We start from the raw sequence: 27,201 nt of genomic DNA, 5'->3' as shown, positions 1-27,201 counted from the left end.
TGTAAAAAATATTGTATTTCATATATAAATTTTTTATTTTTTGTATTCATTTATTTATCCATATTTGTTTTTATCTTGTTAACTATTCTGATTTTTAATTTGCTTTCTTTAAGTAAAAAAAAAAGGTCAAAGACAAAGCTATTCGGTTTCTTGTGAGTATATACACTTCACTGCCGATGTGGGGGGCGCCACCTAAAATCTTGCCTAGGGCGCCAGATTGGTTAGGGCCGGGCCTGCTAATAGAGTATATATATGTCTTGTGTTTATTTACTGTTGTAGTCATTCCCAGCTGAATATCAGGTCACCCCCGGCTCTCACAGCATCTTCCCTATCTGAATCGCTTCCACTCCCCACTAGTCCTTCACTTGCACTTTACTCATCCACAAATTTTTAATCCTCGCTTAAATTAATGGGGAAATCGTCACTTTCTCGGTCCGAATCTCTCTCACTTCATGCGGCCATCATTGTAAACAATAGGGAACTTTGCGTATATGTTCAATTGACTACGTCAGGCTACTTCCGGTAGGGGCAAGCCTTTTTTTTAATCAGATACCAAAAGTTGTGATCTTTATCGTCGTTGTTCTATACTAAATCCTTTCAGCAAAAATATGGCAATATCGCGAAATGATCAAGTATGACACATAGAATAGATCTGCTATCCCCGTTTAAATAAAAAAAAAATCATTTCAGTAGATTCAGTTCCGCGGTGTTTTACTTTGAAGGCCCGGCGGCCCAACTTCCGACGTGCCGCTCGCTTGCGTCGTGTGAAACTTGACGCCGCCATTACTTGGCGTGGCCAGGATGAAGAAGTGGAGTCGAGCGAGGAGGGTCCCACGGCGAGGGTGGTCGTCCACGATGAAGCTGCGCTGAAAAAGTTCTCCCAAGTTGTCACGGAGGAATTACTTTCCGGAACTTTCCGCGCCCGCGAACACGCGTAAGTTCATTCAGCTTTTCAGAGGATTTTCCTCGAAGCACCGCAAAATGAATACATTAATTAACTAATAAACAGGCTTTTTTTAATTAGTTAAAAGTGTATAAGTCTTGTAAAATGACTGCTTCTGTCCAACTATTTTTTACTTGGGGTTGAATTAATTATAACCGATATGAGTGCTCTTCTACTGCTTCTAATAAGATATTGTCTCATGATTCAGCTGTGCTTTGGAGTCATTTTGTTATGACTACTTTCATATTCCAGCAAGTTCTCCAACGTCTTCTCACTTTCTGCCGGCCAGATGCAAAGGAACCAAAAGTAACCAACAGTTTGGTTTTTTATATGAAAATCATTCATTAGAATGGCGAAATAAAACCTGTTTTGGCAGCCAAATGCTCCAAAAAAGCGGTTGGAATGTACAAAACCCAAAAGCAGTGAAGTTGTCACGTTGTGTAAATGGTAAATAAAAACAGAATACAAATCCCGTTCAACTTATATTCAATTGAATAGACTGCAAAGACAAGATATTTAATGTTCACACTGAGAAACTTCTTTTTTGTGTGCAAATAATCATGAACTTAGAATTTAATGGCAGCAACACATTGCAAAAAAGTTGTCACAGGGGCGTTTTTACCACTGTGTTACATGGCCTTTCCTTTTAACAACACTCAGTAAACCTTTGGGAACTGAGGAGACACATTTTTGAAGCTTTTCAGGTTAAATTATTTCCCATCGTTGCTTGATGTACAGCTTAAATGGAGCGAGAGATTCGGAGCGACAAAGCGACGATTACCCCATTAATTTGAGCGGGGATGAAAGATTCGTAGATGAGGAACGTTACAGTGAAGGACTTGAGAGGCAGTGATGGACGTATCTTTTTTCGCTCTGACCGTAACTTCGGTACAAGCTGGCTCATTGGATTCCACACTCTCTCCTTTTTCTATTGTGGATCACGGATTTGTATTTCAAACCACCTCGGATACTATATCCTCTGGAAAATGAGAGTCGAGCACGCGAAATGGACATTTAAAGTGACTTTTATCTCCACGACAATACATCGGTGACACACTTAGCAACTGAGCTAACGTGATAGCATCGTTCTCAAATGAAGATAGAAACAAAAGAAATAAACCCCTGACTGGAAGGATGGACAGAAGATCAAAAATACTATTAAACCATGTACATGTAACTACACGGTTAAAAATCCTCAGCCTGGTAAGGCTTAACAATGCTGTTGCTAACGACGCTAAGGCTAATTTAGCAACTTAGCAACCGGACCTCACAGAACTATGATAAAAACATTAGCGCTCCACCTACGCCAGCCAGCCCTCATCTTCCCATCAACAGCCGTGCTCACCTGCGTTCCAGCGATCAACGGCGCGACGAAGGGCTTCATCCGTGGGTTTGGCGGCAAGCATCGGCTAGGCGTAGTAAGTAGTCCTTGTGTTGCTGTAAGTATTGTACTTAGCCGCTAATACACCGATCGATCCCACCTACAACGTTCTTCTTTGCAGCCTCCATTGTTCATTAAACAAATTGCAAAAGATTCACCAACACAGATGTCCAGAATACTGTGGAATTTTGTCGAAGAAAACAAGAGGTTTCTGTATCGGGTCGATGGGGTCCAACCACTTCCGTGGATTTTGTGACGTCACGCGCATAAATCATATCCAAAGGAGTTTTTCAACCGGAAGTGTGGCGGGAATTTTAAAATTGCACTTTATAAGTTAACCCGGCCGTATTGGCATGTGTTTCAATGTTAAGATTTCATCATTGATATATAAACTATCAGACTGCGTGGTCGCTAGTAGTGGCTTTCAGTAGGCCTTTAAAGGCCTACTGAAACCTTTAAAGGCCTACTGAAAGCCACTACTAGCGACCACGCAGTCTGATAGTTTATATATCAATGATGAAATCTTAACATTGCAACACATGCCAATAAGGCCGGGTTAACTTATACAGTGCAATTTTAATTTTCCCGCGAAACTTCCGGTTGAAAACGTCTATGTATGATGACGTATGCGCGTGACGTTAACGGTTGATACGGAAGTATTCGGACCCATTGAATCCAATACAAAAAAGCTCTGTTTTCATTTCATAATTCCACAGTATTCTGGACATCTGTGTTGGTGAATCTTTTGCAATTTGTTTAATGAACAATGGAGACTGCAAAGAAAAAAGTTGTAGGTGGGATCGGTGTATTAGCAGCGGACTACAGCAACACAACCAGGAAGACAGAGATGGATAGCAGATGCGTTAGCCGCCGAACTCACCTTAACTTCCTCCGTCTCGCCGACCGCATCGGTGATCGGGTGAAGTCCTTCGTCGCACCGTCGATCGCTGGAACGCAGGTGAGCACGGGTGTTGATGAACAGATGAGGGCTGGCTGGCGTAGGTGGAGAGCTAATGTTTTTAGCATAGCTCTGTGAGGTCCGGTTGCTAAGTTAGCTTCAATGGCGTCGTTAGCAACAGCATTGTTAACCTTCGCCAGGCTGGAAAGCATTAACCGTGTATTTACATGTCCATGGTTTAATAGTATTGTTGATTTTCTATCTATCGTTCCAGTCAGGGGTTTATTTATTTTGTTTCTATATGCAGTTAAGCATGATGCTATCACGTTAGCTCATAGCTAAAGTGCTTCACCGATGTATTGTCGTGGAGATAAAAGTCACTGTGAATGTCCATTTCGCGTTCTCGACTCTCATTTTCAAGAGGATATAGTATCCGAGGTGGTTTAAAATACAAATCCGTGATCCACAATAGAAAAAGGAGAGAGTGTGGAATCCAATGAGCCAGCTTGTACCTAAGTTACGGTCAGAGCGAAAAAAGATATGTTTGCACTGCATTCTAGTCCGTCACTCTAACGTTCCTCATCCACGAATCTTTCATCCTCGCTCAAATTAATGGGGTGATCGTCGCTTTCTCAGTCCGAATCGCTCTAGCTGCGTTGAAAACAATAGGAAAATATGAGGAAGCGAACAACAGACTACGTCACGCTACTTCCGGTAGGGGCAAGGCTTTTTTTTATCAGAGACCAAAAGTTGCGAATTTTATCGTCATCGTTCTAAACTAAATCCTTTCAGCAAAAATATGGCAATATCGCGAAATGATCAAGTATGACACATAGAATGGATCTGCTCTCCCCGTTTGAATATAAAAATTTCATTTCAGTAGGCCTTTAAGTTGTTCAACAGTCCGGGGGTCTCTGTTGTGGTATTTTAGGCTTCATAATGTGCCACACATTTTCAATGGGAGACAGGTCTGGACTACAGGCAGGCCAGTCTACTACCCGCACTCTTTTACTATGAAGCCACGTTGATGTAACACGTGGCTTGGCATTGTCTTGCTGAAATAAGCAGGGGCGTCCATGGTAACGTTGCTTGGATGGCAACATATGTTGCTCCAAAGCCTGTATGTACCTTTCAGCATTAATGGTGCCTTCACAGATGTGTAAGTTACCCATGTCTTGGGCACTAATACACCCCCATACCATCACACATGCTGGCTTTTGAACTTTGCACTTAGAACAATCCGGATGGTTCTATTCCTCTTTGTTCCAGAGGACACGTCATCCACAGTTTGGAAAACAATTTGAAATGTGGACTCGTCCGACAACAGAACACTTTTCCACTTTGTATCAGTCCATCTTAGATGAGCTCGGGCCCAGCGAAGCCGACGGCGTTTCTGGGTGTTGTTGATAAATGGCTTTGGCTTTGCATAGAGTTTTAACTTGCACTTACAGATGTAGCGATTTAGCACCCATTTAGCTATTAGTGCACACTTCACTGCCTTTTCAATGAGAGTTCAGGAACCTTTAGTAACATTCAGTCAGCCCGAAAAGACTAAACACTTCATTCTTACCTTTCACTTTCTTGTCATGTTTGTTTTTTTTACCTTGCTGGAGAACTTGAGTGCTGCATCACATCGATCACAAATATAAACACAGCAAAAGAGGCTGATGTACCGCGGCACAGTAATAATAACTCCATCACCTCTCTGCCGAGCTGTCAGGAGACGTTATTGCTTTATTAACCTCTCTGGCACGCACAGCAACGTTTGGAAAATGTGTGTTTCCGCATCGTTTATTAAAATATTATAGAAAATGTTTTAAAAAATTAGCTTAGAACAGGGGCGTTAAAGTCCATCTTAAATGAGTTTGGGCCCAGCGAAGTCGGCGGCGTTTCTGGGTGTTGTTGATAAATGGCTTTGGCTTTGCATTGTAGAGTTTTAACTTGCACTTACAGATGTAGCGACCAACTGTAGTTGCGGACAGTGGTTTTCCGAAGTGTTCCTGAGCCCATGTGGTGATATCCTTTACACACTGATGTCAGGTTTTGATGCAGTACCACCTGACGGATCGAAGGTCCGTAATATCATCGCTTACGTGCACTGATTTCTCCAAATTCTCTGAGACTTTTGATGATATTACGGAGCGTAGATGGTGAAATCCCTAAATTCCTTGCAATAGCTGGTTGAGAAATGTTGTTCTTAAACTGTTGGACAATTTGCTCAGGCATTTGTTGACAAAGTGGTGACTCTCGCCCCATCCTTGTTTGTGAATGACTGAGCATTTCATGGAATCTACTTTTATACCCAATCATGGCACCCACCTGTTCCCAATTAGCCTGTTCACCTGTGGGATGTTCCAAATAAGTGTTTGATCAGCATTCCTCAACTTTCTCAGTCTATTTTGCCACTTGTGCCAGCTTTGTATAAACACATTACTGTCTAAACTAATAAGATAGAATATTCACATAAACATAAAGGCTGTGCTTTCTTCGCACAAAGTGATCGATAATAACGTTTCGGTTTCAAGTTGAAACAGACGGACTTTCGTTCAACTGGAAGTAAAACAAAATGATTAACCAAATGCATTTATTAACATTTTTTTTTATAATAATTCTAAAATGTTTACAAATCAAAATGGAAGAAGATAAACACATTTAAACACACAGATGAAAATAAAATGGCTCTTATGAAGCCAGAACAATATTTAAGGTTTCCTCTGCCAAGCAAGTGTAAAAGATTTTAGTGTGTGTTTAAGTACTTTTTGAGTACATTCAACAATACAGAGATAATAACTGTGATAATTATTGTCACAATAACTTAATTTAGCCATTTAATTAATTGTTTTGGTTGTGTGTATTTGAGGTAGGGCTGCAACAACTAATCGATTAAAATCGATTATAAAAATAGTTGCCGATTAATTTAGTCATCGATTCGTTGGATCTATGCTATGCGCATGCGCAAAGGCTACTTTATTTATTTTTATTTTTATAAACCTTTATTTATAAACTGCAACATTTACAAACAGCTGAGAAACAATAATCAAAATAAGTATGGTGCCAGTATGCTGTTTTTTTTTCCAATAAAATACTGGAAAGGATAGAAATGTAGTTTGTCTCTTTTATCCGATTATTAATCGATTAATCGAAGTAATAATCGACAGATTAATCGATTATCAAATTAGTTGTTAGTTGCAGCCCTAATTTGAGGGTCACCCACCTATTCTATTGATTTTGGTTGTGATTTTTATTAAAGTGCAAAGTTTTGCTAACGGTGTATTTTATTGTTAATATTTGTTTTAGTGAACTTGGATATTTAAAAGTTTACATTCTAATTGCAATGTTAGAATATACCAGAAATACAAGTTTATGACCTTTTAAAGGGTATACTTGCATTATTATGTATTATCATTTCATCTGTGGTTAATTTGGTCTGAAAAAATAACCATGACATCATCGAGTAATTTGCATAATTTACTACAATGATATGATTTTCTCTAATAAGGCTAAAAAATTTTACACTTACTAATTAATAATAACAGTTTTGTTTTAAACGTCCATCCATCCATCCATTTTACAATATAATTACAACACTTTATGTACATATTTATATACAGATTTGAACAATAAGTTATTCACTGAAATATATTTATTAATTGTGGTTCTTACAAAAAATATATCTTATAAAAATATAAAAGCTAAAATGTTTCTTAAAGCTCTGCCCCTTTAACACTAGAAGTCCCAGCATTTTTCTGTCTACCTAGAAGACCCAGAGAGGGGTCATTTGGCCCGACGCTTTTCCCGAATACACTAATCACTCATTTTGTTATGGTAATGAGGCTGTTAGGGGCAGTTTGTCTAGGTAGACAGAAAAATTATACATGTGGGAAATGCCGAAAGGAGCAATGGCAGTGCCAGGATTGTGAGTGACTGCTCAAATGTATGTCAGTCACGTTTACATGGACATGGTTTTTCATTCTTTGTAAATATGCTTTTTTCTTTGTAAATTTTTTTTTTTAAACTATTTTTGGCACACAAAAATAACAATTGCTTCTGCAACAACCCTCCACACCAAAACTGGGAAAACAGTTGCTTTTTCATTCTTTGTAAATATGTTTTGTTTTGTATTTTTTTTAACAATAAATGTCAGAGTGTTGATCCCTTCATTCTGTTGATCCTTGCAAAAACACACACAACCTACCTCAGAACTAAAGCTTGAGCTGTAAGGTCCCCTCCCCCACACAGGCTCAAGTGGCCCCCTGCCGTGTGCCACTAACAGCCACATTTTCATAACAAAAGGAGTGTCCACAGGGGGGACTAGGGGTCAAATGACCCTCTTGTGTGTTTTCTAGGTAAAAGTGTCAATTGACCCTTCTCTGGGACTTCGCGTGTTAATTAGTGCATACTAAATAATTTAACTTTAACCCACTACTACAACCATATTATTTACCAGCAACATAAAGTGAAACAGAGACAGAGGTGTCATGCCACAGTCAGTAACAAATAAACAGAAAACAGTAGTGGTGGCAGATAGACACAGAGCTTCATCAAACATCTGATCCACTGAACAAAGAGCTCCAAAAATCTTGATCGTACACTTCTCTTTTGTGAAGTAAATCTGAACAGCCGATATGGGCATCTACATCAACTATATGATTTGCTGGACAGGACAAAAAATAAATAAATAAATAAAAAGCCGAAAAATCTATTTGTGGCGGCCTTAATTCTTTCGTGGCGGGCCGCCACAAATAAATGAATGTGTGGGAAACACTGCAATATTACCATTTATCGGTAATAATTTGTAGACCAATATATCGTCGAGCAAAATTTGTTATCGGCCCAGGCCTATTTTTTTTATAGCACAGTCTCCAAATTATTGGCCCAATATAAGTCTTATGTACAAAACCCAAAACCAGTGAAGTTGTCACGTTGTGTAAATTGTAAATAAAAACAGAATACAATGATTTGCAAATCCTTTTCTACCTATATTCAATTGAATAGACTGTAAAGACAAGATACTTAACGTTCAAACTGGTAAACTTTGTTATTTTATGCAAATATTAGCTAATTTGAAATTTGATGCCTGTAACATGTTTAAAAAAAGCTGGCACAAGCTTGAGGAATGCTCATCAAAAAAAAGCTGGCACAAGTTGAGGAATGCTCATCAAACACTTATTTGGAACATCCCACAGGTGAACGGGCTAATTGGGAACAGGTGGGTGCCATGATTAGGTATAAAAGCAGCTTCCATGAACTGCTCAGTCATTCACAAACAAGGATGGGGCGAGGGTCACCATTTTGTCATACTTTCTATTATTATGTTGTTACAAGCCAATTAAGTTCGTAGATGGAGGTTTTACTGTAAATACATGAAACAGTAGTTTCTAGTAGCATGTTTACTAGGGGTGTAACGGTACGGGTATTTGTATTGAACCGTTTCGGTACGGGGGTTCCGGTTCGGTTCGGAGGTGTACCGAACGAGTTTCCACACAAACAAATTAAGTAGCGTAACGCACGTTGTGTAAACAATGCACACCGAGGCACAACACACGGCATGCTAGCAGCTAACGGGCTAGGATAGACTGACCATACGTCCTCTTTTCACCGGACATGTCCTCTTTTGCAGAGCTGTCAGGGCGGAGTTTCTTAAATGCCTCAAATGTCCGGCATTTTGAGTTAGGGTTGCGTGTATTTTCAAAAACAAAACAAATTGTGCGCGCAGCAGCATTGGTGAGGGAGGGGCAGAGACAGAGAAAGCGAGAGAGTTATGATAAACGCGCATGCGTCGCCAGGCTCTGCTTTTTATCCATAGATTTATCACATTTAATGTTTTATTATCTATAGCAGGGGTGTCAAAAGTGTGCCCCGGAGGCCATTTGCGGCCCACAGCTAATGTTTTAAAGGCCCACGGCACATTTTAAAAATACTATTAAAATAAACAAAAACATAACAAAAGTGAAATAAAAAAGCTTAAAGGTTTAAATGTAATTTAGAAAAAGTTGCAATGTTGACTAATAAAACAAAGCTGTTTTTTTTTTCTTTCAAACTGTCATTGCTCAAAACATAATATTGAATCAAAATCAATGTTATTATGAATTATTGACCTATCCAAGGTTCCCATTACTTCACATCAAATATTCCACTAAGAAAAATATTTTTGGTGGAAGATTTTGCAAATTTGGTAAATAAATATCCCAAAAATGTATATTTTGTGGTTTTCTTACTGTACCGAAAATGAACCGAACCGTGACCTCTAAACCGAGGTACGTACCGAACCGAAATTTTTGTGTACCGTTACACTCCTAATGTTTACACAAAGCGGTGTTGTTTTTGACAACCATCTTACATTTAGTCTTAGTTTTAGTCTTTTGGACTAAAATGCTTATTAGTTTTAGTCACAATTTAGTCACTTTTATATGTGATAGTTTTAGTCCAGTTTTAGTCGACGAAAACTCAAATGGGTTTTAGTCTAGTTTTAGTCAATGAAAAGTCAAAAAGGTTTTAGTCTAGTTTTAGTCCAAAAAAAAGAATAAAAAGTATAATATAAGTATATAAGTATAGTCTTTTAACAAATTAATTTAGGTCAATAAGTATTGGAGATTGCTGTTGGGCAGTGTCACACATAAGTTGTGAAAATAGTAGCAGATCTATAAGTTCAACCCATTGTAAGCTTGCAGATCTGCTATTTTCACAAATAATAACAATAAAGGAATGGTTTTAGACATATAAGTTTTCCACACAACAGAAAATTTCTGATCCAAGGATTGTGTATTACACACAGATAAAGTGGTAACAGTGGAATCAAAGTTCATTACTCCAAAAAAGCCAAAAAACAAAAACATTCTACTTCAGCAATTGTGGCTTTATTTCTCAGAATTGTGAAAGTACAATGAACATAATCATGCCCAAAATATGAGTGATGGATGAGGAACACATATGCTCAACTTGGGCCTGTCTGCCAGTGCAATTACAACAGATATCATACAACCCCACTCTCTTTCATTTGTGCAAACCATGTAATAAAATAATGAATTCATTCCTGATTCCTTAATGGGGCTGCACAACGTCACTTGTGGCTTTTAGGCTAAAGCTAGCAGACTCTATGTATAACAGTAACTCGACCTGTTTAACATATCAAGTTACGTGCTGACAGAACGTACTCACAAACAGATAACCACACCGTCGCTGAATGTAAACATGGCTAAACATGCTGCTAAAGTAACACACGCATAATGAATTGACGTTAGCGTAACAAAAGCTAACTTTAGCCTGAAGTTAGCAGCCCATTTGCGCCAGGAGTATGTGGAAAACGTACTAATGTATTAGCTTACTATGACATTTATCGATTATGTTAACAGCATTTGTAACTTACCGTCGAAAAAATATCCTTGTGGCGAGCCTTAATGCCGCTTAAGGTTGGTCGTATTTTTTCCGCATATTTTGTGGCCACATTTGTCACCGTCTTCCTTCACAATACACTCTGTTTTATTATCTGCTGGGTTATATTTAAAATACACCCATATGTTGTCTCTACGTTTGCGACCACCGAGCCCCTGTGTTGAAACTGCCGCCGCCATCACGATCCATTGCCTGATGAGTAGGGTTGGGTATCGTTTGAATTCGAACGATTCCGATTCCGATTCTTTGTTTCGATTCTGATTCCTGGCGATTCTCGGTTCCGATTCTTTTAAGAGGCAGGGTCAAAAAAAAGTTTAGGATATTTTAAATGAGCTAGCTAACCTACAGTCTTTCTGAATGAAATAGTCTGACATTCTCCATCAATTTTAATTCTATTAACTTTTTATGAACTTTACTATAAATTCCTCACAGGGCTGTTTTCAACTAGAATATAAATATGAAATCTATGAACTTGAATATAAATATTATAAATTATGAATACATTTTCCCAGGGGTACACTTTCCTCAAGAGAGCTTTATTTTTTGAAAACCTCATGAAAACACCTTTACACACAAGTGTATGATGCTGCAGGAAACCTCATGAAAACACATTTACACACAAGTGTATGATGCTGCAGGAAACCTCTTGAAAACACATTTACACACAAGTGTATGATGCTGCAGGAAACCTCATGAAAACACATTTACACACAAGTGTATGATGCTGCAGGAAACCTCATGAAAACACATTTACACACACAAGTGTATGATGCTGCAGGTACTTAAAAATGTTACCGGGCTCCCACTGATGGGCTAACCTGGTGCAGAAAAGCAAATAAACAATAAGAAACAACTTGCAAAACCCAGTCCAGATTAGCAGCAGGTACAGTATAAAATCAGAGACAGTTTTAGTTTAGGAAAATGACCATATCCGCCTTCTCAGGCAGGATGCGTGAGCGTTCTGGACAGATAGTGTCTCCTGCTGTGGAAAATACACGTTCGCTGGGTGTGGAAGAAGCTTGAACGCATAAATAGGAGAAAGCGAGATCTGACAGCAAAGGATAAGTCTTTTGTTGGTTCCACCGGACCATCACCATGCAGCAGGGTCGTCAGACATAAGTATCGGTGGAACGTCCTGGTACATCTGCAGCTCTCTCTCCACTCGTTTCTTGATGGACATGGAGCTCTGTTATTTCGCGGTTATTTCATTTTTTTTTTGTAAAGTAAAGCCACACTTTCGACCGCCGACGCCCGCTATCCATGCTTGAGCTTGACTGACTCGCTCGGCTATGCTAACACTTCCGGCGGTGGGCGCTTCTTCGTTGGTGTTCAGCGGCTTCTTCTTCCGGTTCGGCGGACATATTTTTTTCCGGTCGGCGGACTGGTATCGAAAATAGGAATCGAAATTTTAACTTTTGAACGATTCCGGGAGAATCGGAAAGTTAGTTCCGGTTCCAATCGATACTCAATACTCGATACCCAACCCTACTGATGAGTAACAACAGTCGGATGTGTTGAGCACGTTGTGCGCTGCACGCCAGTTGGTGGGCGTGGTTTTAATTGACACACACAATAAACAGAAATGTCATGCATTTTAAACGTCTGACAGATTACCCACTAACATTTTCGTCCGTTCTCGTCTCGTCAACGAAAACTCACACACGTCTCGTCATGTTTTCGTCATCAGAGAGACATGTTTATCTCGTCACCGTCTCGTTATCGTCATGAAAAAAAGTGGCGTCAACGAAATGATTTCGTCATCGTTGACGAAAACAACACTGACACAAAGCACATTATAGCGATTCTGCAAACAAAAAGCATTTAAGCATAAATAGCACCAACAAATGATGTAGATAAGAGGACTGTGCTGAGTTCCACTGCTATGAACTTGTTGACTGTTTATGTTTATCAACCTCCACATGATCCACGGGATGAATAGATTAGTGATGCTAGTTGTTTGTTTCAGAGGTTTTGTTGTGTAGTTTCAAGCATTGAAGCTCGTTTGGCATCTGCCTTCTGCAAAGTCTTACTGTGCTGCTCTTGTGTAGCGCCGTGGCTTTCAAGTCACGGGTCGGGTCGTTGAGTTGTTTACATGTTTTTAAAAAATGACATTAAAATCTAAACCTAATTTAAAATCATTTGATTACAATTAAAGGTTACGTGGTGCCGAGAGACGACAGTCCGGTCCGGTTTTTCTCCGTCGTCCTAACAGAATGACTCGAGAGTCTGCGCGACCCTCAGAGGAAGACTTTTCTCCGCAGTGTGCCAGGAAGCGCTTCCTGGCGGGCCCACGCGAGGCCCTTCCTGAGCGAGGGGACGCTTCCATCCCTTTTATGGTTCCGTCCTGAGGAGGTCGTTTTGAGTTATCCGGCGAGTCGTGACAGCCGCCGCGAGGAAGGGAAGCTCAGTTCTTCATTACTCTCAGTTGTTTTTGGCCCGATTCCGTCCAGCGCTGATGTCCTCCAGCGCTCATCTGTCTCCCCTTGGACGCCCCCACTCCACGGCGATGTGGAAATAGTCGGTGTCTTGCAGCGTCCACCATGTGAGCCTGTGGGACACAAAGAATTGTTTGTGACGCCGCCATCGCCGCGGTGAGGCAAGGAAGTGTTGTTTCCAGCCAACAGTGCCTAAAGTCCACTGGACCTGCAGAGTAAAATAATAATAAAAAATAATCCAACCAAAGTAAAATAGTTAGCGATTGTCTGATATAGTAGTTATTGTCATCATGATCTTGTACAGACCTGGGCAAAATAAGGCCCGCAGGCCGCATGCGGCCCATTAAAATGTTCAATCCGGCTCGCCGGACGTTCTACATCATTTTTTTTAGACCTTTAACATAGGGCTGGGCGATATATCGAATGTAGTGAGTGGTAATACGAGAGAGAGAAGGTGCGAATCTGGTAACAAATGAAGGAAGAAGAATTAATTCCCAAGAAAAACAGCAGGGAGTCCATCGTCTGGCGGTGGTTTGGCTTCAAGCGGCAAGATGTTGAACAAACAACAGTAATAAAGTAAAGTATGTGGCAGCAGCGTTGCTACAAAAAGTAGCAGCACTGCTAATTAGACTTAGACTTAGACTTCCTTTTTATTGTCATTCAAATTTGAACTTTACAGCACAGATAAGAACAAAATTTTGTTACATAAACTCATGGTAGTGTAGGATAAAAAAAGCAATAAAGTGCATATAAAAATAAATAAATACATACACTACCGTTCAAAAGTTTGGGGTCACATTGAAATGTCCTTATTTTTTAAGGAAAAGCACTGTACTTTTCAATGAAGATAACTTTAAACTAGTCTTAACTTTAAAGAAATACACTCTATACATTGCTAATGTGGTAAATGACTATTCTAGCTGCAAATGTCTGGTTTTTGGTGCAATATCTACATAGGTGTATAGAGGCCCATTTCCAGCAACTATCACTCCAGTGTTCTAATGGTACAATGTGTTTGCTCATTGGCTCAGAAGGCTAATTGATGATTAGAAAACCCTTGTGCAATCATGTTCACACATCTGAAAACAGTTTAGATCGTTACAGAAGCTACAAAACTGACCTTCCTTTGAGCAGATTGAGTTTCTGGAGCATCACATTTGTGGGGTCAATTAAACGCTCAAAATGGCCAGAAAAAGAGAACTTTCATCTGAAACTCGACAGTCTATTCTTGTTCTTAGAAATGAAGGCTATTCCACAAAATTGTTTGGGTGACCCCAAACTTTTGAACGGTAGTGTATATATATATATAAATAATATATAAATATATATATAAACTAAATAAATATTTATACATATATACAAATAAATAAATACAGTACTGTACAGATAAATATATTGCACTTTTCCACATGCGTCCACTTTTATGGATGTATGTTATATTGTCTTTTTTATTCCAGCGAGTTAATCCATTTTGGGAGGAGTTGAGGGGATAATTTAATTGTGATGCATTCAAGAGTCTTACTGCTTGAGGGAAGAAGCTGTTACAGAACCTGGAGGTTCTGCTTCGGAGGCTGCGGAACCTCTTTCTAGAGTCCAGCAGTGAAAACAGTCCTTGGTGGGGGTGGGAGGAGTCTTTGCAGATTTTCTGAGCCCTGGTCAGGCAGCGGCTTTTTGCGATCTCCTGTAATGTAGCATCATTTGAAAAGTCACCCGCTAGAGAATGAAGAGTGCTTGAAACTCCGCATGTCAACATCTCCGTTCGGTACCACACCAACAAAATGCCCAAGCAACCATTTCCACATCAACACCGTATGAAAGAAATAGTCAACAACAGAAGGACATAACGTCCGCAGGATCCTACCACATAGCGAAGGACATACATTATTTGATTTCTTATTATGCAGCTAATTTTTATTAGACAGTTATTGAAATATCTTGTGACATCATGCACAAAAGTGCACTTTATTTGTTTTAAACTATTGTAGTGGCGTTCTGTACAAAAAGTGCACTTTAATTTAGTGTTGTTTTGATAAGTCATCTTAGTGACATCATGCACAAAAGTGCACTCATAGCTTGTTTTAAAATGTCTCTGACAATCTTGCACTTTCTGTTTTGGAAATGACATGAATGTTTGTGCCACTGCTTAATAACTGTTTAATAAATACAGTTTTGGTAAATTGACTTAGTTGTGATTTCCCTCTCTGCATGAAAGTTTAAAAGTAGCATATATTAATGCAGTATGAAGAAGAATGTTTTAATGTAGACACATAGAATCATCATACTGCTGTGATTATATGCATTAAGTGTTCATTCAAGGCTAAGACAAAATATCCAGATATATATCGTGTATCGTGACATGGCCTAAAAATATTGAGATATTAATAAAAGGCCATTATCGCCCAGCCCTACTTTAACATCAAAACTGTAGCCGCCATTATGATGAGCAGTGCTGTTTTTAAATGACCGTAAGTATTGAACAATAAAAAGTATTTCAATGGTTGAAATCTGCGCTTTTGGGTGTTATAGGAGTTATTACGGTAATCTAGGTCACAGCAGGTGTTTATTACCCTTTGCATTCATATTTTGCTGTTTGTTACATTTTTGTTGTTTTTTTGCTTGATTGTAAAAGAAGTCTATGGAGGAGCTGCTTTGAGAAGTAAAAGAGGAGCGATGTTCATATGTTGTTAATATTCAGTGTTTTATTGCTCATAGTTACTATCGTGAATCCCACTATTTTTATTTTAATGTACAGTACGGTCCAAAGGTTTGGACACACCTTCTAATTCAATGCGTTTTCTTTATTTGGGGGACGGCGTGGCTCGGTTGGAAGAGTGGCCGTGCCAGCAATCTGAGGGTTCCTGGTTCGATCCCCACCTTCTACCAACTTCATCACGTCTGTTGTGTTCTTAAGCAAGACACTTCACCCTTGTTCCTGATGGGTCCTGGTTAGCGCCTTGCATGGCAGCTCTCGCCATCAGTGTGTGAATGTGTGTGTGAATGTGGAAATAGTGTCAAAGTGCTTTGAGTACCTTGAAAGTAGAAAAGCGCTATACAAGTATAACCCATTTTCATGACTATTTACATTGTAGATTGTCACTGAAGGCATCACAACTATGAATGAACACATGTGGAGTTATGTACTTGACCAAAAAAGGTAAAATAACTGAAAACATGTTTTATATTCTAGTTTCGTCAAAATAGCCACCCTTTGCTCTGATTACTGCTTTGCACACTCTTGGCATTCTCTCCATGAGCTTCAAGAGGTAGTCACCTGAAATGGTTTTCACTTCACAGGTGTGCCTTATCAGGGTTGATTAGTGGAATTTATTGCTTTATCAATGGGGTTCTATGGAAGTAGAATTGTCTCGCACATTTGTGCATCTGGTTTGTGGGAGGAATGTCTCATCGACACAATCGCAAAAAAGCATTCCACATATGCAAATTCAATACAAATAAAAAATCAAGCATATTTATATTGAAATCTCAAAAATATATTTACAAATACACATTTATTTATACAAATTCTTGATTTATTTGTATGTCACATTTTTATATTTATACATTTTATTTGTATATATTTTCAAATCTCAAAAATATATTTACAAATACGAGTTTATTTATACAAATTATTTATTTATTTGTATATCACATTTGTATTTGTATATTTATTAATATATGCATATGTGTATATTTATCATATTGATATATATAAGTTGACAATTCAACTTCCATAGGGTTGGGACCATCAGTTGTGTTTTGAATGAGAAGGTGTGTCCAAACTTTTGGCCTGTACTGTACATTTTGGGTGTCCCGTTCAGTAAAAAACTGTAAAATTGAATTCCGTTTTTTTGAGGTGGTCTGTCATAACGTTTTTAGAACTATCAGACATTGTGACTTTTGGTATCAGTGTTCCTGAAAAAAAGGTACCCAAACACACATACTGTACAGCAGATTTTTTACAGCTAAATGTGTACATGTCATTTATACACACGTACACATTGGCCCCCCGGACACATTTTTTTTCTCTCAATGTGGCCCCCGAGTCAAAATATTTGCCCAGCTCTGATCTTGTATCATGTTTGCAGAAACACTGGAGGTTTGGTTTTAATGGCTGTTGGGTTTGTTGGTTATTTGCAGGTGAGTTTCCATGGGTTTACAACTTTGGGCTGGCTCGTGTTTAGCATGGAAACGAACTCTCACACAGCATAGCTAACTCTGATGCAATCGCTCCTCCACACACATGCCAATGCACAGCATGCGTTAGGAGTGGACGATTATGGCTAAAATCAAAATCACGATTACCGTATTTTCCGGACCATAGGGCGCACCGGATTATAAAGCGCACTGCAGATGAGCGGGTCTAGTCTGGTCTATTTTCATAAAAAAGGCGCAGCAGATTATAAGGTGCATTAAAGGGGTCATATTATGATTTTTTTTTTCTAAATGTAAAAGACTTACTTGTGGTCTACATAACATGTGATGGTGGTTTTTTGGTCAAAATGTTGCATAGATGATGTTTTACAGCTCATCTTCAAGCCGCTTTCTGACAGTCTCTTCCGGATGCGCCGTTTTGTGGGCGGTCTTATTTACGTGGCTCACCTTCGACGGCGTCTTCTCCCCGTCATCTTTGTTGTAGCGGTGTAGCGTGCAAGGGCGGGAGTGGAAGAAGTGTCAAAAGATGGCGTTAACTGTTTTAATGACATTCAGACTTTACTTCAATCAATAACAGAGCAGCATCTCCTCACCCGTGGCTCACTAGTGCAACAACAACGCTGGAACTCTCTAATAACTAAAGTTCCTCGGGTGAATAATGTAAACTCACTATACCGGTATGTTTTAGCGCTTTCATGGCGAGTTTACTGAAATATATAAGTAAGAACTTTACACTACTTTATATTAGAAATGGCAACAGCGGAGGATGAATGTCCCATAACAAGAAGATAGAGGGGAAAAAAAGAAGCTTATTGACTACAGACTACAAAGGCGGACTTGCGCAAATTTTCAGGACATATGCAGATCTCAAATACACATCAGCAGGCACCAGAAAGTAAGAAAAGTTGCTTTTGCATAATATTTCGAAACAAAACGCCAGATAATGTCTTACCTTATACACACAACATAATAATACTCCTATGTTGAAGCACAGTACAATCCATCAAGCGGTGCGGCTTCATAGCTTACCAAAGTCCTGCTAAAACGTTTTAAAAGATATTTGAGTGCCGTGTGTAATGTTCTATATTCTCAATGGAACATATTAAATGTTGGTGTTGTTTACTTGAGTCATATTGCAGTCTACACGTAGCTCTTATGTGTGACTGCCATCTACTGGTCACACTTATCATTACACCACATACCAAATAAAATTGCTTCAAGGTCGGTAAGCACAACCAAAATTATTCCGTACATTAGGAGAAAATGAAAGGATTTTAAGTGCGCCTTATTGTCCGAAAAATACGGTAATTGTCAACGTCATCCTTATTGTAGCTAAAGTATGTCCAAACAACTGACACGTAATTCCTTTTGTTTACTGGTATTGTACTGTCTGCTTAGTGTTCGGCTTTTCTTCCATGAAGCTCCTGTGTAGCAGACAGGATAACACAGTCTACTTTTCTGGCAACTTTCATGCTTTGTGACACTCAGCTGCCTGTTGTGTAAACACACACGCTTTCATGTGATTTAGGCTGATAGTGCATTAGTAGAGAGAACCTGAGATAATGATTTGTCAGTTAGAATCTCTAAATGTCGCTGTCTGTTTTGATTATTTGTATGATTAATCCTCCAGCCCTAACATGCGTCTGCATGTCAGTGCAGTGTTTACCACACAACTGCAGTCTTAATTGTGGTGGTGGGTTGCGGGTTTGGTGCTTTGTCTTCTTAGCGCTATCACCGGTCATGACTCCTGCTAGTCAGTCTAGCTATATGCTTGTGGAGGTGTTCTGCATGCTTGTGGAGGTGTTATGTACACTCTCATACCTCCAAACTAGATTTCATTTAATGATCTTATTTTAAATATTTATTCCCCTTTTTACATTTAGTATATTTAAATATTCATTTATAAACATTGAATACATTTTAAATATCAATAAAATGCAATTGCCTTCATCGTATAGGGTAATGTTTAGTTACACCAAGTCATGAGCGTAACACTAAGCTTCATCACTTTGACTTGTAATATCTTTAATTCTGGTGGTGTTTTATGCGTTTTTCTTTTTGGAACATGTACTATACATATAATACAATAAAGTCCCATAGAAAATTATGTTTCTAGCAATACTTTAATTTTGCCTTTGAAAGTACAGTGTTTCCCACACATTCATTTATTTGTGGCGGCCCGCCACGAAAGAATTACGTCCGCCACAAATAAAAAAATAAAAAATACTTATTTTATTTTATTATTATTTTTGTCCTGTCCAGCTTCTCAGGAAAATCATATAGTTGATGTAGATGCACATATAGGCTGTTCAGATTTACTTTACAAAAGAGAAGTGTAGGATACTTCTCTTGTTGCCTTATTTGTATTTGACCACTACTGTTTTCTGTTTATTTGTTACTGACTGTGGCAGGACACCTCTGCCTCTGTTTCACTTTATGTTGCTGGTAAATAATATGGTTGTAGTAGTAGGCTAAAGTTTAATTATTTAGTATGCACTAATTAAAGGGGCAGAGCTTTAAGAGACATTTTAGCTTTTATATTTTATAAGATATATTTTTTGTAAGAACCACAATTAATAAATATATTTCAGTGAATCACTTATTGTTCAAATCTGTATATAAATATGTACGTAAAGTGTTCTCTCACTCGTGAACAAGACTCCGAGTGAGTGGAGAGAAGAGTGGATGGTGAGATCGACAGGCGGATCGGTGCGGCGTCTTCAGTAATGCGGACGCTGTATCGATCCATTGTGGTGAAGAAGGAGCTGAGCCGGAAGGCAAAGCTCTCAATTTACCGGTCGATCTACGTTCCCATCCTCACCTATGGTCATGAGCTTTGGGTTATGACCGAAAGGACAAGATCACGGGTACAAGCGGCCGAAATGAGTTTCCTCCGCCGGGTGGCGGGGCTCTCCCTTAGAGATAGGGTGAGAAGCTCTGCCATCCGGGGGGAGCTCAAAGTAAAGCCGCTGCTCCTCCACATCGAGAGGAGCCAGATGAGGTGGTTCGGGCATCTGGTCAGGATGCCACCCGAACGCCTCCCTACGGAGGTGTTTAGGGCACGTCCGACCGGTAGGAGGCCACGGGGAAGACCCAGGACACGTTGGGAAGACTATGTCTCCCGGCTGGCCTGGGAACGCCTCGGGATCCCCCGGGAGGAGCTGGACGAAGTGGCTGGGGAGAGGGAAGTCTGGGCTTCCCTGCTTAAGCTGCTGCCCCCGCGACCCGACCTCGGATTAGCGGAAGAAGATGGATGGATGGATGGATGGACGTAAAGTGTTGTAATTTTATTGTAAAATGGATAGATGGGTGGATGGATGGACCTTTAAAACAAAACAACTATTAATTAGTAAGTATACATTTTTTGAGCCTTTTTAGAGAAAATCATATCATTGTAGTAAATTATGCAAATTACTCGATGATGTCATGGTGACCACGCCCATAGCCACGCCCCCACCGCCACAGGTATCTTGGCAGTTTATGGGAAACACTGAAGTAACACTCTAATGTCCATTGGTGGAGCTGTACACATGTGGAAATGTTGCACTTTATATGTAGAAAGGTTTTGTTAAGAAACCAATTCTGAGCCTTATCTTATTTAGTTTTTATTTTATTAATGTTGACTGCATTAACCCTGGCAATGGACCCTGTGTGTATATGTATGTTATTGTTATGCTAAGCATTCATGACTGCCTGCTGTTGCACTGATCAGCCTAGTGGTGGCTCACATCCATCACACACACAGCTATTTTAAAGCAATGTTAAAAGGATAAAGCCATTGTTTACAAATTTTGGTAAATAAATAACCAGAAAATGTATATTTTGTTGTTTTCTTACTGTACCAAAAATGAACCGAACCGTGACCTCTAAACCGAGGTACGTACCGAACACAAATGTTTGTGTACCGTTACACCCATACCTCTGGCGCTATGTCAGAAATGCATTACAATTCAAATTAAATGGCTTTTGCAGTTCCTGAAATGACATCTCCACTCTCTAAGACAGGGGTGCCCAATACGTCGATGGCGAGCTCGCGGTCGATGGCGGAGGGTGTGTCAGTCGATCCCCAGCCAGGCGGAAAAAAATAGACCTAAAAATTAGCGATCATCAATCTTCACTAAGACGTCACTTGATTGACATTCACGGCACCCGAGGGTCTTGTGAGATGACGCTGGCTGCTGTGAGATCATTATTAAGAAAAAATGACCGACATGAAGGCGAAAAACACTTTATTTCAACACTCTTGCGCCGTACCTGCCGTCAAAACTCTAAAGACCGACTGCAGAGTTCCTGTCTTCATAATAAAAGCGCTGCTTCATCCTGCCTGCGCTAACAAAATAGGAGTCTCAGAAAGCTGGTGCGCACAAGCTAGCCTTCTCCGTTGCCGCCCCTAAGCTCTGGAACAGCCTTCCCCTCCACATTAGGTCAGCCCAAAGCCTGGGGGTCTTCAAAACCCTTCTTAAGACCTATCTCTTCTCGCTGGCCTTTAACCTGAGCTGAGCCCGCCCACTAGGCCACCATTTCTATTCCCTACCCCCTCGCTTTAGTTTTTTTTTTCAATTTGTCGCACTTATTATTTTATTATTTTTATCTTTTATTTCACCATATTGCTTTTGCACTATCTTGTTTAGCTTATGCATTGTTTATGTTCTTTGTTTGTTTTTTGCTCTATGCTTTTTAACCTATAAAGCACTTTGGTCCAATTAAAAAATTGTTGTAAACGTGCTGTATAAATAAAGTTGCCTTGCTAGCAAGCTACGGAGGTTGCCGCCAATGTATTTCTTGTACAATTTAATAAAAACAGAGTATGGAAGCTGGACAAATAACATGGCAAATTTCCAACCGCTTTCATGTGGTATTAGACAGAAAGGAGGACTTTGTTTTTCTCCTCCATTTGAAAATGTGGACGTTATCGTCACTACTGTCTGATTCCAATCAATGCAAGTCATCAGAATCAGGTAATACACCAACTTATATTCTTGTCTTCATGAAATAAAGGAATGTTAAACATGCTTGTATTATCATTAAAACACCTTTAACTTGTTAACAAAAACCTCTCTTTCATAAATAAATCAATATAAATGATATATACGAATGAGGTAGATCCCCTCCACTTGGTCACTTGAAAAGTAGCTCGCCTGCAGAAAAAGTGTGGGCACCCCTGCTCTAATATAAAAAACTGAAGGTGTATTAACCAATAAATAAACCATTGGATCTTTATTATGTCCAGATAAAGTATAGATGGAGGTAAGCGTCTACCTGCAAACATTTTTATTAGGTAGTGCCTGAAAAATAATCCTCAGAGATGTTCTATAATGGCTTTTTTGCCGATATCCGATATTACGATATTGTCCAACTCTTAATTACCGATACCGATATATACAGTCGTGGAATTAACACATTATTATGCCTAATTTTGTTGTGATGCCCCGCTGGATGCATTAAACAATGTAACAAGGTTTTCCAAAATTAATCAACTCAAGTTATGGGGAAAAAAATGCCAACATGGCACTGCCATATTTATTATTGAAGTCACAAAGTGCATTATTTTTTTTAACATGCCTCAAAACAGCAGCTTGGAATTTGGGACATGCTCTCCCTGAGAGAGTATGAGGAGGTTGAGGTGGGAGGGTTGCGGGGGGTGTATATTGTAGCGTCCCGGAAGAGTTAGTGCTGCAAGAGGTTCTGGGTATTTGTTCTGTTGTGTTTATGTTATGTTACGGTGCGGATGTTCTCCCGAAATGGGTTTGTCATTCTGGTTTGGTGTGGGTTCACAGTGTGGCGCATATTTGTAACCGTGTTAAAGTCGTTTATACAGTGTGACCTGTATGGCTGTTGACCAAGTATGCCGTGCATTCACTTGTGTGTGTGAAAAGCCGTAGATATTATGTGACTGGGCCGGCACGCAAAGGCAGTGCCTTTAAGGTTTATTGGCGCTCTGTACTTCTCCCTACGTCCGTGTACACAGCGGTGTTTTAATAAGTCATAAAGTTTGCTTTTTGAAACCGATACCGATAATTTTGAAAACGATACCAATAATTTCCGATATTACATTTTAAAGCATTTATCGGCCGATAATATTGGCAGTCCGATATTATCGGACATCCCTAATCCTCACACATGTCAGAATATTTTTAATACGACAAAGTTGTGAATTTTCGAGTTTGGTTAGTCACAGAGTTCAGTGTTTCCCATAAACTGCCAAGATACCTGTGGCGGTGGGGGCGTGGCTATGGGCGTGGTCACCATGACATCATCGAGTAATTTGCATAATTTACTACAATGATATGATTTTCTCTAAAAAGGCTCAAAAAATGTATGCTTACTAATTAATAACAGTTTTGTTTTAAACGGCCATCCATTCATCCATTTTACAATATAATTACAACACTTTATGTACATATTTATATACTGATTTGAACAATAAGTTATTCACTGAAATACATTTATTAATTGTGGTTCTTACAAAAAATATATCTTATAAAAATATAAAAGCTGAAATGTCTCTAAAAGCTCTGCCCCTTTAATTAGTGCATACTAAATAATTTAACTTTAGCCTACTACTACAACCATATTATTTACCAGCAACATAAAGTGAAACAGAGGCAGAGGTGTCCTGCCACAGTCAGTAACAAATAAACAGAAAACAGTAGTGGTGGTAGATAGACACAAAGCTTCATCAAACATCTGATCCACTGAACAAAGAGCTCCAAAAATCTTGATCCTACACTTCTATTTTGTAAAGTAAATCTAAATAGCCGATATGGGCATCTACATCAACTATATGATTTGCCTGAGAAGCTGGACAGGACAAAAATTATTTTGTGGCGGGCCGCCACAAATAAATGAATGTGTGGGAAACACTGGAGTTCCACATCTGTGATGAATATTGTCTAGGAAATAGGAATAATTACACGGGGGGGGGCACAAATTGATCCCTGTGGGACACCTTGATGCACTGCCTTATTATTGAAAGAAGCTTTTGTCCGTACACCACTTTTTACTACTCTGGTTGTGTTGCACACATCTGTGCCACAGCTGGACCTGCTCATGTGTGTGTGTGTGTGTGTGTGTGTGTGTGTGTGTGTGTGTGTGTGTGTGTGTGTGTGTGTGTGTGTGTGTGTGTGTGTGTGTGTGTGTGTGTGTGTGTGTGTGTGTGTGTGTTCCAGAGGCAGACCACTCGACGCTGGGTCCAATACTCTCCTCCACTGCCCCTCCCCCCCTCCATCCATACATCTGCTAGAAGTTAAAGTCTATTATTGATATAACATGCAACGGTTGACTTTGTTTGTTTGTAAAACGCAGGTTTTATACGAGCAGCTTAGCCCTCACGATGTGGACACCAACAAAGCGCGTGTGTGTTTTTATTGCTCGTGAAGATGGGGGGAAAAATGGTAGCAAAATGAAATATCTGAGAGGTTCTTTTAAGTGTTGAACAGAATGTATCTGATCCGACTTTGGATAGAGTGTTTTTCCTAGGAGAGCTGATGTGTTGTTTCTGGCTGCATGAAGTCTTCCCAGTGTGAAGGGAGGACGGGTCGGGGTCACAGGTCAGCGGGGATGTCGGTACCAGGCATGGCTGTTTGGGTTTTGGGAGTGCTAACCTGCACAGGAATGTGCTGGGGGAGTCATTCCCTCTTATCAATTCTCACTACTGAGTCATTCAAGTCTCTAACATGGACAATTATTCCATGTTTAATTTAAGACCTAATGTAATAATACTATAAAACATCTCATTTCCGGTCACAAGACCCAGGAGCCAAGTTTGGCAATTATATTTAACGATCCATGATTATATTACCAAGTTAAATGAGCCTCGATGAGAGAGTGTCTGTGAGTTAACATGTTTTCTACACAACAAAATTGATGCAATCAAAAACAATTCTTATCGATCATGTTTGACCTCACAAAGTTTGACTCACAGGAAATGTGTTAGCACACATTTACGTGGCTCACCTTCGACAGCGTCTTCTCCCCGCCATCTTTGTTGTAGCGGTGTAGCGTGCAAGGACGGGAGTGGAAGAAGTGTCAAAAGATGGAGCTAACTGTTTTAATGACATTCAATCTTTACTTCAATCAATAACGGAGCAGCATCTTCTCATCCGGAAACAACAACAAGGCCGGAAATGTGTCCCGTGAAAAACCGTCCCGACCGGAACTCTCTAATAACGAAAGTTCCTTGGGTGAATAATTTAAACTCACTATGTTTTAGTGCTTTTACGGCGAGTTTACTGACAGATATAATTAAGAACTTTACACTACTTTATATTAGAAATGGCAACAGTGGAGGATGAATGTCACATAACAAGAAGATAGAGGAAAAAGAAGATGCTCATCGACTACGGACTACAAAGGCGGACGCGCGCAATTTTTCAGGATTTATGCAGATCCCAAATACAGATCAGCAGGTACCAGAAGTTAAGAAAAGTTGCTTTTGCATAATATTGCGGGGAAAAAATGCCAGATAATGTCTTACCTTATACACACACCATAATAATACTCCTATGTTTAATGCTCCGACAATCCATCAAGCGGTGCGGCTTCATAGCTTACCAAAGTCGTACTAAAACATTTTGATAGACAGTGTTTCCCATAAACTGCCAAGATACCTGTGGCGGTGGGGGCATGGCTATGGGCGTTGCTATGGTCGTGGTCAACATGACATCATCGAGTAATTTGCATAATTTACTACAATGATATGATTTTCTCTAAAAAGGCTAAAAAAATGTATACTTACTAATTAATAATAACAGTTTTGTTTTAAACGGCCATCCATTCATCCATTTTACAATATAATTACAACACTTTATGTACATATATATATACAGATTTGAACAATGTTATTCACTGAAATATATTTATTAATTGTGGTTCTTACAAAAAATATATCTTATAAAGTATAAAAGCTAAAATGTCTCTTAAAGCTCTGCCCCTTTAATTAGTGCATACTAAATAATTTAATTTTAGCCTACTACTACAACCATATTATTTACCAGCAACATAAAGTGAAACAGAGGCAGAGGTGTCCTGCCACAGTCAGTAACAAATAAACAAAAAACAGTAGTGGTCAAATACAAATAAGGCAACAAGAGAAGTATCCTACACTTCTCTTTTGTAAAGTAAATCTGAACAGCCTATATGGCAGTGGTTCTCAAACTTTTTTTGTCATCCCCCACTTTGGACAAGGGGGAGTTTTCAAGCCCCACCTGCCCCCATCACCCCAACAGAACGCTAATGCCAAGCTTAACATTTTCAAATGTATTGAACATCAAGTTGTATACATTCAAACTCAATAGCATAAAATAACATCAAGTTCAATAATAAATAAAATAACTGTGCAGCTGTGGTATAACTTGCATCAAGTTCAATAATAAATAAAATAACTTGCATCAAGTTCAATAATAAATCAAAAAACTTGCATCAAGTTCAATAATAAATCAAATAAAAGTGCCACTTTGCAATCTTTGGAAAAAAAAAAAAAGGAGGAGCTATGCATTTGGCAAGACAGGGTTGAGGAACATGAGTTTTACAGTACTCCAGCATTAGTGGCTGCAATGAGCCTGTTTTGCACTGCATAGCTTTTCAAATCGGGGTTGCAGGCTTGACACTGCCACTCTTAGCCTGCTACCCATCCGCGTGAAAGTTTGTTCCGCTTAGCCCCACCCCCATTAGTTACTGTTGCTATGTCTGTCAAACTTTCGCTCCTACCTAGAAATTTAAAGCCTACAGGAAAAATAAGTAATTTACATGTATTTATATAGCGGATTTCACAGACAGAATCACAAAGTGATTTAAAGTGTGTATAGAAAATGGAACCATAGTAAAAAAAATAAAAAATCTAAGAAAATAATAAAAAATAAAACAATTTAAAGTGAAATTTCCTCCCGTTCTTCGCGCCCCACCTGTCATGTCTCTATTCCCCACCAGTGGGGCACGCCCCACACTTTGAGAAACGCTGCTATATGGGCATCTACATCAACTATATGATTTTGCCTGAGAA

The 27,201-nt window shown here is 39.3% G+C and overlaps 1 protein-coding gene across 1 annotated transcript in view; it reads left to right on the top strand.

Annotated features, from left to right (window-relative positions):
• The first annotated feature begins 747 nt into the window (after nucleotides 1-747).
• The window catches only part of LOC133662414 (liprin-beta-1-like), a 67,533-nt gene continuing 41,079 nt past the window's right edge, over nucleotides 748-27,201 (top strand). Inside the window, exon 1 of the mRNA XM_062066394.1 lies at nucleotides 748-934. The gene's annotated coding sequence lies outside the window, so the exon portion shown is untranslated. The remainder of the gene's footprint in view (nucleotides 935-27,201) is intronic.

Source organism: Entelurus aequoreus, linkage group LG12, assembly GCF_033978785.1.
Source record: "Entelurus aequoreus isolate RoL-2023_Sb linkage group LG12, RoL_Eaeq_v1.1, whole genome shotgun sequence".
In the NCBI taxonomy this organism is placed as follows: Eukaryota; Metazoa; Chordata; class Actinopteri; order Syngnathiformes; family Syngnathidae; genus Entelurus; species Entelurus aequoreus.
Note: the sequence above shows the minus strand (reverse complement) of the source record. Positions and strands in the feature narration are given on the sequence as shown.